Source organism: Callorhinus ursinus, unplaced genomic scaffold (genome assembly GCF_003265705.2).
Source record: "Callorhinus ursinus isolate GAN/ISIS: 27379988/994484 unplaced genomic scaffold, GSC_fseal_2.0 scaffold14, whole genome shotgun sequence".
Classification (NCBI taxonomy): Eukaryota; Metazoa; Chordata; class Mammalia; order Carnivora; family Otariidae; genus Callorhinus; species Callorhinus ursinus.
Genome location: NW_027397076.1, coordinates 31,782,599 through 31,791,961, shown reverse-complemented (window position 1 = coordinate 31,791,961; position 9,363 = coordinate 31,782,599).

The window sequence follows — 9,363 nt, the reverse complement described above, 5'->3', positions numbered from 1 at the left end:
AATTGCTTCATCATTTAATTAAGATGAAGACTAATTGTTTTTATATGCTTCTTTTTTGAAAGCGTGTGAGTTTCTGATTGTTGGCTAAGTTTAGTAGTACTTAAAATTTAGAATCTAAAACTTCAAATGGAAAACTTAACTACTTCATGATTTTAGAAAATGTGTCATTTGTGAGAATATTCCCACATTCCAAAGATGTTATCTCATCTCAGAGACAAAAATGAATATTACAGAAGATTTCATAGCCCCTTCTCCCCAACACAACACACACATACACACATATTCTATGGAAGATCATTTGTTTGATCAGCTTTTCTCTTGGTCTCCTATTGAATTGATTTCAATAAAGTCTAGATTGGAAAATTTAAAGAAGCCAAAAAAAGTCTGAATTTGTCTACAATAAGTAAGTAAAAGTATAATGAGGAACAAAATGGGAGAAGGTGGTGAAAAATACACTAGGGTTAAAAGGGGTGGGTGGAGAGAGAGATCAGTCACAGAGGGGAGTGACAGAGAACTTTGCTTCAGACCATGTAGAGTGGGATAATGAAAATCTCATTTAGGATTGAAAGTCTACAACTTTTCTCTGAAATATTGTGCACTGATGAATTTTGAAATAGAAACAAGAAGACCATTGTTTTTCTGTTTTACAAGTGAATTATAACTTCATTGAAGAGAGTATGCAAATTTTCATTTTATCTCCTACACATAAGTATTGTCAATAAATACACCATTTTTATATTACCAGAACATAACATTGGTCCCAGTTCTTCTCAGAATACAAGGTAGCACCAAGTGATAATAGGGGGAAGAAAGGTGAATCTGTCTTCCTCATTACCTCTTGCTTTTAGGTTCTAAACACATCTTTTTGCTACTCTAGCTTGTACAAGTTTATGGATTTTTTGCATTGTAAAAGAGAAGTATTCCACAGAGTCCCTAAATCTTTGTGGCTAGGCAAAGCCAATCTGTCTAATAGTTTAATGATCCCGTCTAGGCTGATGATGCCCAAAACTGCGTGGCTGGCTCTACCTTCCTGGTAAACTTCAGTCTCTATCTTCAGTCTTTCTGGAACTCTACTACTAGCATCTCCAGCTCAATCTGTTCAAACTTAGGTCTACATAGTCAGTTAAAGTTATCTTTTACACTTCCCTTTCATACAGCCCCACAGCCAAAGGACTATGTGAGTTATTTCCTCTCTTATAACTGTATCAAGCTCTTGTATTTTCTCTTTCTCCGCTAAGGTCATATACTCCACAAGACCATGGTTAGTCACCTGAATTACCTTAACAGCCTTCTAATAATGAGTCTTTTAGCCACTCTGGCCCATTCTGCATACATCACCCCAAATGATTTTGTGAAGATTGATTAAATCACCTCCCTCCTTCACTTGACAGTTCTCTAGAGACTTCCATTGCTATTACAATGAAGTCCCTATACTCCCCACTCTGGCATACAAGATCTGTGTAATCTGTCTGGCTAACCTCTTCAACCATGGGTTTCTCACTTCCTTACTATGTTTCAAGCACATAGCCCTTCTCTCTCTCTCTTCCTTCCTCCCTCCCTTCTTCCTTTCCTTTCCTTTCCCTTTCTCTCCCTCTTTCTCTCCCTCTCTCTTTCTTTCTCTCTCTCTTTCCTTCTTTCAAGTAGGTTCCATGCTGAGCCCAGAGGAGCACAATGTGGGGCTTGAACTCACAACCCTGACATCAAGACCTAAGCTGAGATCAAGAGTCGGATGCTTAACCGACTGAGCCACCCAGACACCTTCCCTTTTCTTTTTTGATTTTTAAATTCCAAATCATGTTTTGATATTTTTTAAGGCTTTTGCACTTGGTTTAATTCCTATTTGGAAAGTTATTTCCTAAAATACCCGCATGACTACCTCCTTCTTGTCAATTTGCTCTCCAGTAAAATATCATCCCCTCAGGGTTATCTCCTGATAAAGATAGTTCAAGGCAGCTTTCCAAACCCAGCTGTCATAAGCAATTTATTCTTTTGCAAATTTATTGTCTCTTTCCAGTTCTTACCCCTAAGGTAGCAAGTAATTTTGAATGAAAGAACTAGGCATTCCCCTAATCTGGTTTGGAAAGGATCTGCAAAGCTTGAAATTATTAAAGACCTCTTTCAATATCAAAAACATTTTTTCTTATTTGTACCTACATCCACATCTACAAGCTATATTTGTCTGTCTAATTCATTTATTTGTCTAAGTTCCAGAAAAATGAGACTAGTTTTCCAAAAACATCTAATACTTCGACTTCCTACATGCATTTTCAAAGTCATTTTTCCTAGGGAGTTAAAATGTAAACATCCATGTGTGGTTGCTAATCCCTATATGTCATTTTATATGAATTTCGATGCATTTTGTTTCTTCTGTTCAGTGGCTGAAATAATTATCTAAATAATGCAAATATTCCTATACTACATGCTGTTCATTTTTCATAATCGTGTTGTCATTAAAGTTTACAAAATAATATATGCTTTAAAAGAATATGAAAGGAAAATCAATAAAAGGTTCTATCTTTATTCTTGGTATAGATAAATGGCCATTTTTTAGAATAATGTCAACTTTAAAATTATATATGCATATCTGTTTTATATGTCATCTGGATAGGATATGGACAAGTTCCAAACTTCATACATTTTTTTAGTAAGCTATATGTTTGATTTTATCACATGTTTCATAAGAAATAAATATTTGCTTTACATTTACCAAAGACTTTATATTCTAGGCAATAAACAAGAGTAGAGAAAATAAGAAGGAATCTAACATGCATTTTTCACCTATAACGGGGTAGATTTTGTGCTATATGATTTATGTAAATAAATGACTTAATTCTTACAAAACCACATAAAATAAGAATTAATTGATCATTTTCCAACCTCTTTGACTACTTGAGAAAATAGCAGAGTAAAACAGAGAGAGTCAGACAGGTCTGAATTTAAATTGTTTCTATCCCTTATGAACTGAGTGACTTTAGGCCATTTATGTATTCGATCAGTGTAGGGGTTTTTTGTCGTTGTTGTTGTTTTGTTTTGTTTTGTTTTGTTTTGTTTTGTTTTGTTTTGTTTTGTTTTGTTTTGTTTTGTTAGAGCGCTAATGGTTAGGGCTCTTTGAAGGATTACTCTTGCAGGGAAACTCCTTGGAAGAGTTGCATATATGAAATTTCTCCAATTTCTCTCTTTCCATTCTTCTCTTAGATCTCTCTGTAATCTGGTTTTTGCTTCCACACCTCCTCTATTGATCTCTATTGATGCTCTTGAGCACTTCACCTGTGACATCCATGTTATTGAATTCAATGACTAGTTCATGGTCCTCATTTTACTGGATCTTTTAACAGCACTTCACACAGATGCTCACTCTCTTTTCTTTGATATCTTTCTTCACATGTCCTCCAAGATACCACTATCTGCTACTTTTTCTCTTACATCACAGATGTCCCTTCTTAATTCTTGGCTATTTTATCCTAATTTCCCCAATTTCTAACTGGTAGAAAATCTCAAGATTCATAGTTTGGTCCTTTTCTCTTCTTGAACCTCCATCTCTTGGTGAGTGCATGCAGTCTCATGAGTTTATATATCATGTACATGTGAATGGCTCTCAATTTTTATCTTTAGCCTGATATTCCTTTTGAACTTCAAACTTCGTTATCAGCTTCTTACTAACATCTTTACTACTGAAATTCTCAGACTGAATATATGCAATATTGACTCCTGTTTTCCTCCTCCCAAATCTGCTTAAATCCATGTGCATCATTTCAGTTGCTTAACCCCAAAATTCCTGGAGTCACTCCTGACTTTCTTCTTACCAGCCTCCTCCCCACCTCACCCTGCAACATTGGCTCTTCTAGAATCTAGCAGCTTCTAACTTGCTCTGCTGGTACCTCCCTCAAACAAGTCTTCATCATCTCTTACAGGGATTACTGCAATAACCACCTAACTAAGCTTTCTGCTTCTACTTTTAGCCCAATACAATTAATTCAGATACAGAAGCCAGCAGGGTGGGGGTGGGGTGGGGAGGGAGGGTTTTTTCTATACCTAAGTAAGATCATGTCACCCTTGAACTCAAATCCTGTGATCCCGATCTTGTTCATTCAGGAGTAAAAGCCACAGCCCTTACATAGTTTATAAAGCCCTATATAATCTTATTCTTCCCAAATCCCCCTTAATGCTTTTGTTTCATTTCATATTTTTTCTATCCCCATCCCACCAAGATATTTTAGCCACACTGGCCTCTTTGGTTCCACCATAAAGATTGTACAATTGCTATTTAATTCTTCTGGAAAGAATACAGAAATCCATATGACTACACCACTTTCTGTCTTAGATCTTTGTTCAAATCACATCATTTCAGTGAGAATTGCCAGATCACTCTGTTTAATGTTACAATCTGCACCTCCCAGACTCCGACTCTTTTAATCCCATGCATACTGATAAACTTCTTTTTTGTCCCCGTATTTATAAATAATAGATAATTCATTCACTATATCTACATTAATGGTCTATCTCTTCTTGCTAAAATATAAGCTCTATGATGCACAGATATACCCAAATGCCTAGAATAATTACTGGCACATTATATCCACTGAATAAATAATTATTAAATGTCTGATGTTATCTAAGAATTATAAGAATATAGCAAAATCTCTGCCTGTATGTATTCTGATTTTTTTGTATGTTAAAAAAGATTCTAAGAATAAAATATATACAATAAGAATGTATATATATGTACACACACACACACACACACACACACACAATGTTCTCCTATATGGAAATATTCATACTGTTGGGAAGTTGCTTGTTTTCCTATTCTGATAAGTAGAAAAACAATAATGGAAGCAGGGTTAGCTGTTCACCAAAGTTCTTATTTTACTTAGAATTAGCATTCACCAAAAAAAATTAAATAAATAAAAATCATAAGGTTCTCCCTTGGCTTATCAGGAATATCAATATCAGAACATGGCTTGAGTGCAGTATTAACTAAGAGGTTAAGTTAGTGGCCAAATATACACAGGAGGCCTGAAAGGAGCAGGTAAATACAATAGGTCCTCAATCTCCTTGAAAGGCAGGAACGGGCAGAAGGCAGTATTATTTTAATCAGACATCTTTACCTCTAGGAAAAAGAGCAACTTAGGCATCTTAACTACAGTAGCTAAGAAGTTTTGCTACATAAGTCATGCTCAGGCCAGGATCAGGGTAATTTATAATGCTGAAGCTTAAAAATCAGTTCTCATTAGCCATAGATAGACATCAGTTAAAAAATAATTCACAACACTACTTTTAAAAATTATTTTTTCTTAATACTAATGTATAAGTATGTATAGTTAGGATTTAATCAATATTGATACTGTTAATATAAAATTCTATGAGAGTTTTAAAAAATTAAATCTAGTAAAACAAATATATGGTTTTGAGTTAGAAATTAAAATTATTCTTCCTGAAGAAATTTGGAAAAGACCTAAATTACTTGTTCAACGGTAGCGGTGAAACAATTGCTACATGTTAAAGAAACTGTCTACACTTCCCCATGAAAACTTTGTTAAAAACATTCAGACTTTTGTATACTATATTTTCCTGAAGTATAGAGAGTATGTCCAAGTAATTTTATATCTTTACTGTCTGGCAAACAACAAGCACTTTAAAAAGTTTGTCTAATAAAATGGAGAATGAATATATCTTCCCTACTAAATACAATATTGGTTTATTTAAGAGAAAAATATCATCCTTCAGGCAATTTATATCTACTCTCTGTATCTGAGGAAAGTTAACCCAATATCTGTCTGATTAGAACAGGAAAGGTGACCGAGTATCTGACAAAATCAGTTGAGTGGTTATCTTTTTGAACACACACACACACACACACACACACACACACACACACACACGAAGTCGGGATAGCTGTGCAGCTGCTGCCAAGGCAGTACAAGAGGACATGAGAATAAAGGTCTTTCTAATCCCCAATCCCCTGGGTAGTTTCCAAAGACAACCACTGCTAAAAGATTCCAAATTTCCATTTCTGTAATTATTAATTTATCATATCCTTAAAGCTTTATTTGTCAGTCTATAAATTTAGGTAATACAGTAGTCCCTCATCATCCATGGGGGATACATTCTCAAGACCCCCGTGGATGCCTGAAATTGCAGATAGTACCAAACCCTACACATACTATGTTTTTTTTCCTACACACACCAATGATAAAGTTTAATTATAAATTAGGCACAGTAAGAGATTAACAATAATAGCTTATATTAATAAAATAAAGCAATAATAACAATATATTGTAATTAAAGTTTTATGAATGTGGTCTTTCTCTCACTGAAAGTATCTTATTGTTCTGTACTTACCCTTCTTGTGATGATGTGAGATGATGAAATGCCTCTGTGATGAGATGAAGCAAAGTGAATGACACAGACATCATGATGTATTGTTAGACTGCCGTTGGCCTCCAGACAATTTGTCAGAAGGATGATCATCTGCTTCAGGACTGTGGTTAACTGCAGGTAACTGAAACCACAAAAGTGAAACTGCAGGTAATACACTTACACTTCTATTTACTTCTACTTCTCCCCCTAAGTCCCAACTTTTGCCCAGTGTATTAACATTTTTTCTATTGACGAGCTTTCAAATAGGAGCAAAATATTGAATAGGAATTTTCATCTTATGTCTGAGGCACCAAACCTGAAGATAATGGTTGGAACTACCTGCACATTTTTAAGAATTGTTGCAGAGCCAGACACAACCTTGCAGGGCATAATGAGAGACAGTAAAAGCAGACCAGCACACACAACAACCAAAACCCACATAAGTTATGGATTCATTAGAAGAATGTTGACTAGTTGAAGAGATTTTGTAGGGATTTGGGTGCTATAATGATTCCAAACTAAGGATACTTCCCCCTTCACAGCCAAGTTGGTAGAGTCAGTGAGAGAAACACAGAAATTTCAGATTATCTCTGAGAAGCAGAAGGCCGGATTCTCAGTCCCCAACAGGACATACATATGCTATCGTACAGAAATTGTTGGCCTGCCCCATGCTACCATCAGACGGGGTGGGAGAGAGTTCTTGTGAGAAACTCCCAGGAGTCCCAGGAGTGTGGAGACATATCTGAAAACAGGTACTTGTGCCCCACCTCTCATCCCCAGAATATTGACAACAGCTGGAGTCCACTGGCTGGACCAATGCTCAACAAGAGGGAGCAGGGGCTGGTCAATTTTGCAGAGCAAATATATATGATATCAGTGATCAACCCAACCACATCAGTTCAATGCAGTTTCCCATGGGAAGGTGGTCTTCTCACATAACACTCAGCCTTCGTTCAGCTATGGTAGTAAAGAGCCAATGCATGAATGATGTTCTCTTCCTTTTTTCTAGTATGCCTATTTCCTCTGTCCTGATCCTGGAAGAACCAGAAGCAGCACAGTGAGTAGGAAAGGTGGAGTGTAAAAGAAAAGTGGCAAAATGATGAAAGGACAAATCAGCTCCTCCTTTCTCCACTCCTGGTCACTGGGTCCAAGCCACAGGCAAGACCTCAACCAGGAGTAGTGGTCACCCAAAAGTGAGGATGTAATTGTGGAGTCATCTCTGGAGCACCTTCAGGAATATGTGAATTTGGTACACTCTGCTTTCATTCCTCTCTCAATAAAATTATATCAGGCTTCTAATTAATAATGAATTTAAGTTATTTGAGTATTATTGATTACTTTCTTTTTTCTAAGAAATCTCAGCACCATAAATGAAGTAATGGTCCTCTTTGATCCCCAATTTAAATTTCTGAGACTTTGGTTACACATCTGATTTATTTTTATATTTATTTTTCTAGTTCTTTCTACAATGCGTTTGTTTCCTTGTTTTAATTTTATTATGTTATGTTAATCACCATACATTACATCATTAGTTTTTGATGTAGTGTTCCATGATTCATTGTTTGTGCATAACACCCAGTGCTCCACGCAGAATGTGCCCTCTTTAATACCCATCACCAGGCTAACCCATCCCCCCACCTCCCCTCCCCTGTAGAACCCTCAGTTTGTTTCTCAGAGTCCATAGTCTCTCATGGTTCATCTCCCCCTCCGATTCCCACCCCCTTCATTTTTTCCTTCCTACTATCTTCTCTTTTTTTAACATATAATGTGTTATTTGTTTCAGAGGTACAGGTCTGTGATTCAACAGTCTTACACAATTCACAGCGCTCACCATAGCACATACCCAATGTCTATCACCCAGCCACCCCATCCCTCCCACCCCCCACCACTCCAGCAACCCTCAGTTTGTTTCCTGAGATTAAGAATTCCTCAGATCAGTGAGGTCATATGATACATGTCTTTCTCTGATTGACTTATTTCACTCAGCATAATACCCTCCAGTTCCATCCACGTCGTTGCAAATGGCAAGATTTCATTCCTTTTGATGGCTGCATATTCCGTTGTATATATACACCACATCTTCTTTATCCATTCATCTGTCGATGGACATCTTGGCTCTTTCCACAGTTTGGCTATTGTGGATATTGTTGCTATAAACATCGGGGTGCACGTACCCCTTCGGATCCCTACATTTGTATCTTTGGGATAAATACCCAGTAGTGCAATTGCTGGGTCGTATGGTAGTTCTATTTTCAACTTTTTGAGGAACCTCCCTACTGTTCTCCAGAGTGGCTGCACCAGCTTGCATTCCCACCAACACTGTAGGAAGGTTCCCCTTTCTCCGCATCCCCGCCAATATCTGTCGTTTCCTGACTTGTTAATTTTAGCCATTCTGACTGGTGTGAGGTGGTATCTCATTGAGGTTTTGATTTGGATTCCCCCATTTGTTTATTTGAACATATAGAAATGTATTTTGTAAGAGCTCCTAAGTACTTCTGATTAAAAACAAACAAGCAAAAGTCACCCTTCCTATTGATTTCTAGTGCTCTCCGTTTTCATAAGTTTTCTGCCATTTAAATGGATCTTCATAATAGGTAGAAAATCAATCAATAGATACCCTGAACAAGAACCTTTTTTAGTCATTAATATATTTTGTACACTCTTCTTTTCAAGCTAACATCTTAAGTTTCAAACTTTAAATAATATGTTTCTGTGTACCCTTAATTGGTAGCTTCCTTTACTGTTCCCCTTTTTAATACTAGAACTAGGCTCATTAAAAATAATTTTGCCAGCTTACATAAAATATAAAGTGACAAAAAAAAGCTTTTAGGTGGTTCATAAGATAGAAAAAAAAGAAACTGAAGCTTTGTGAAGTTGAATATTTTCCTCAGTTTTGCATAGTTGGTAATAAGTGGATTCAGAAATCACATCTAGTTTTCTTTCTTTCTTTCTTTCTTTCTTTCTTTCTTTCTTTCTTTCTTTCTTTCTTTCTTTTTTCTTTCT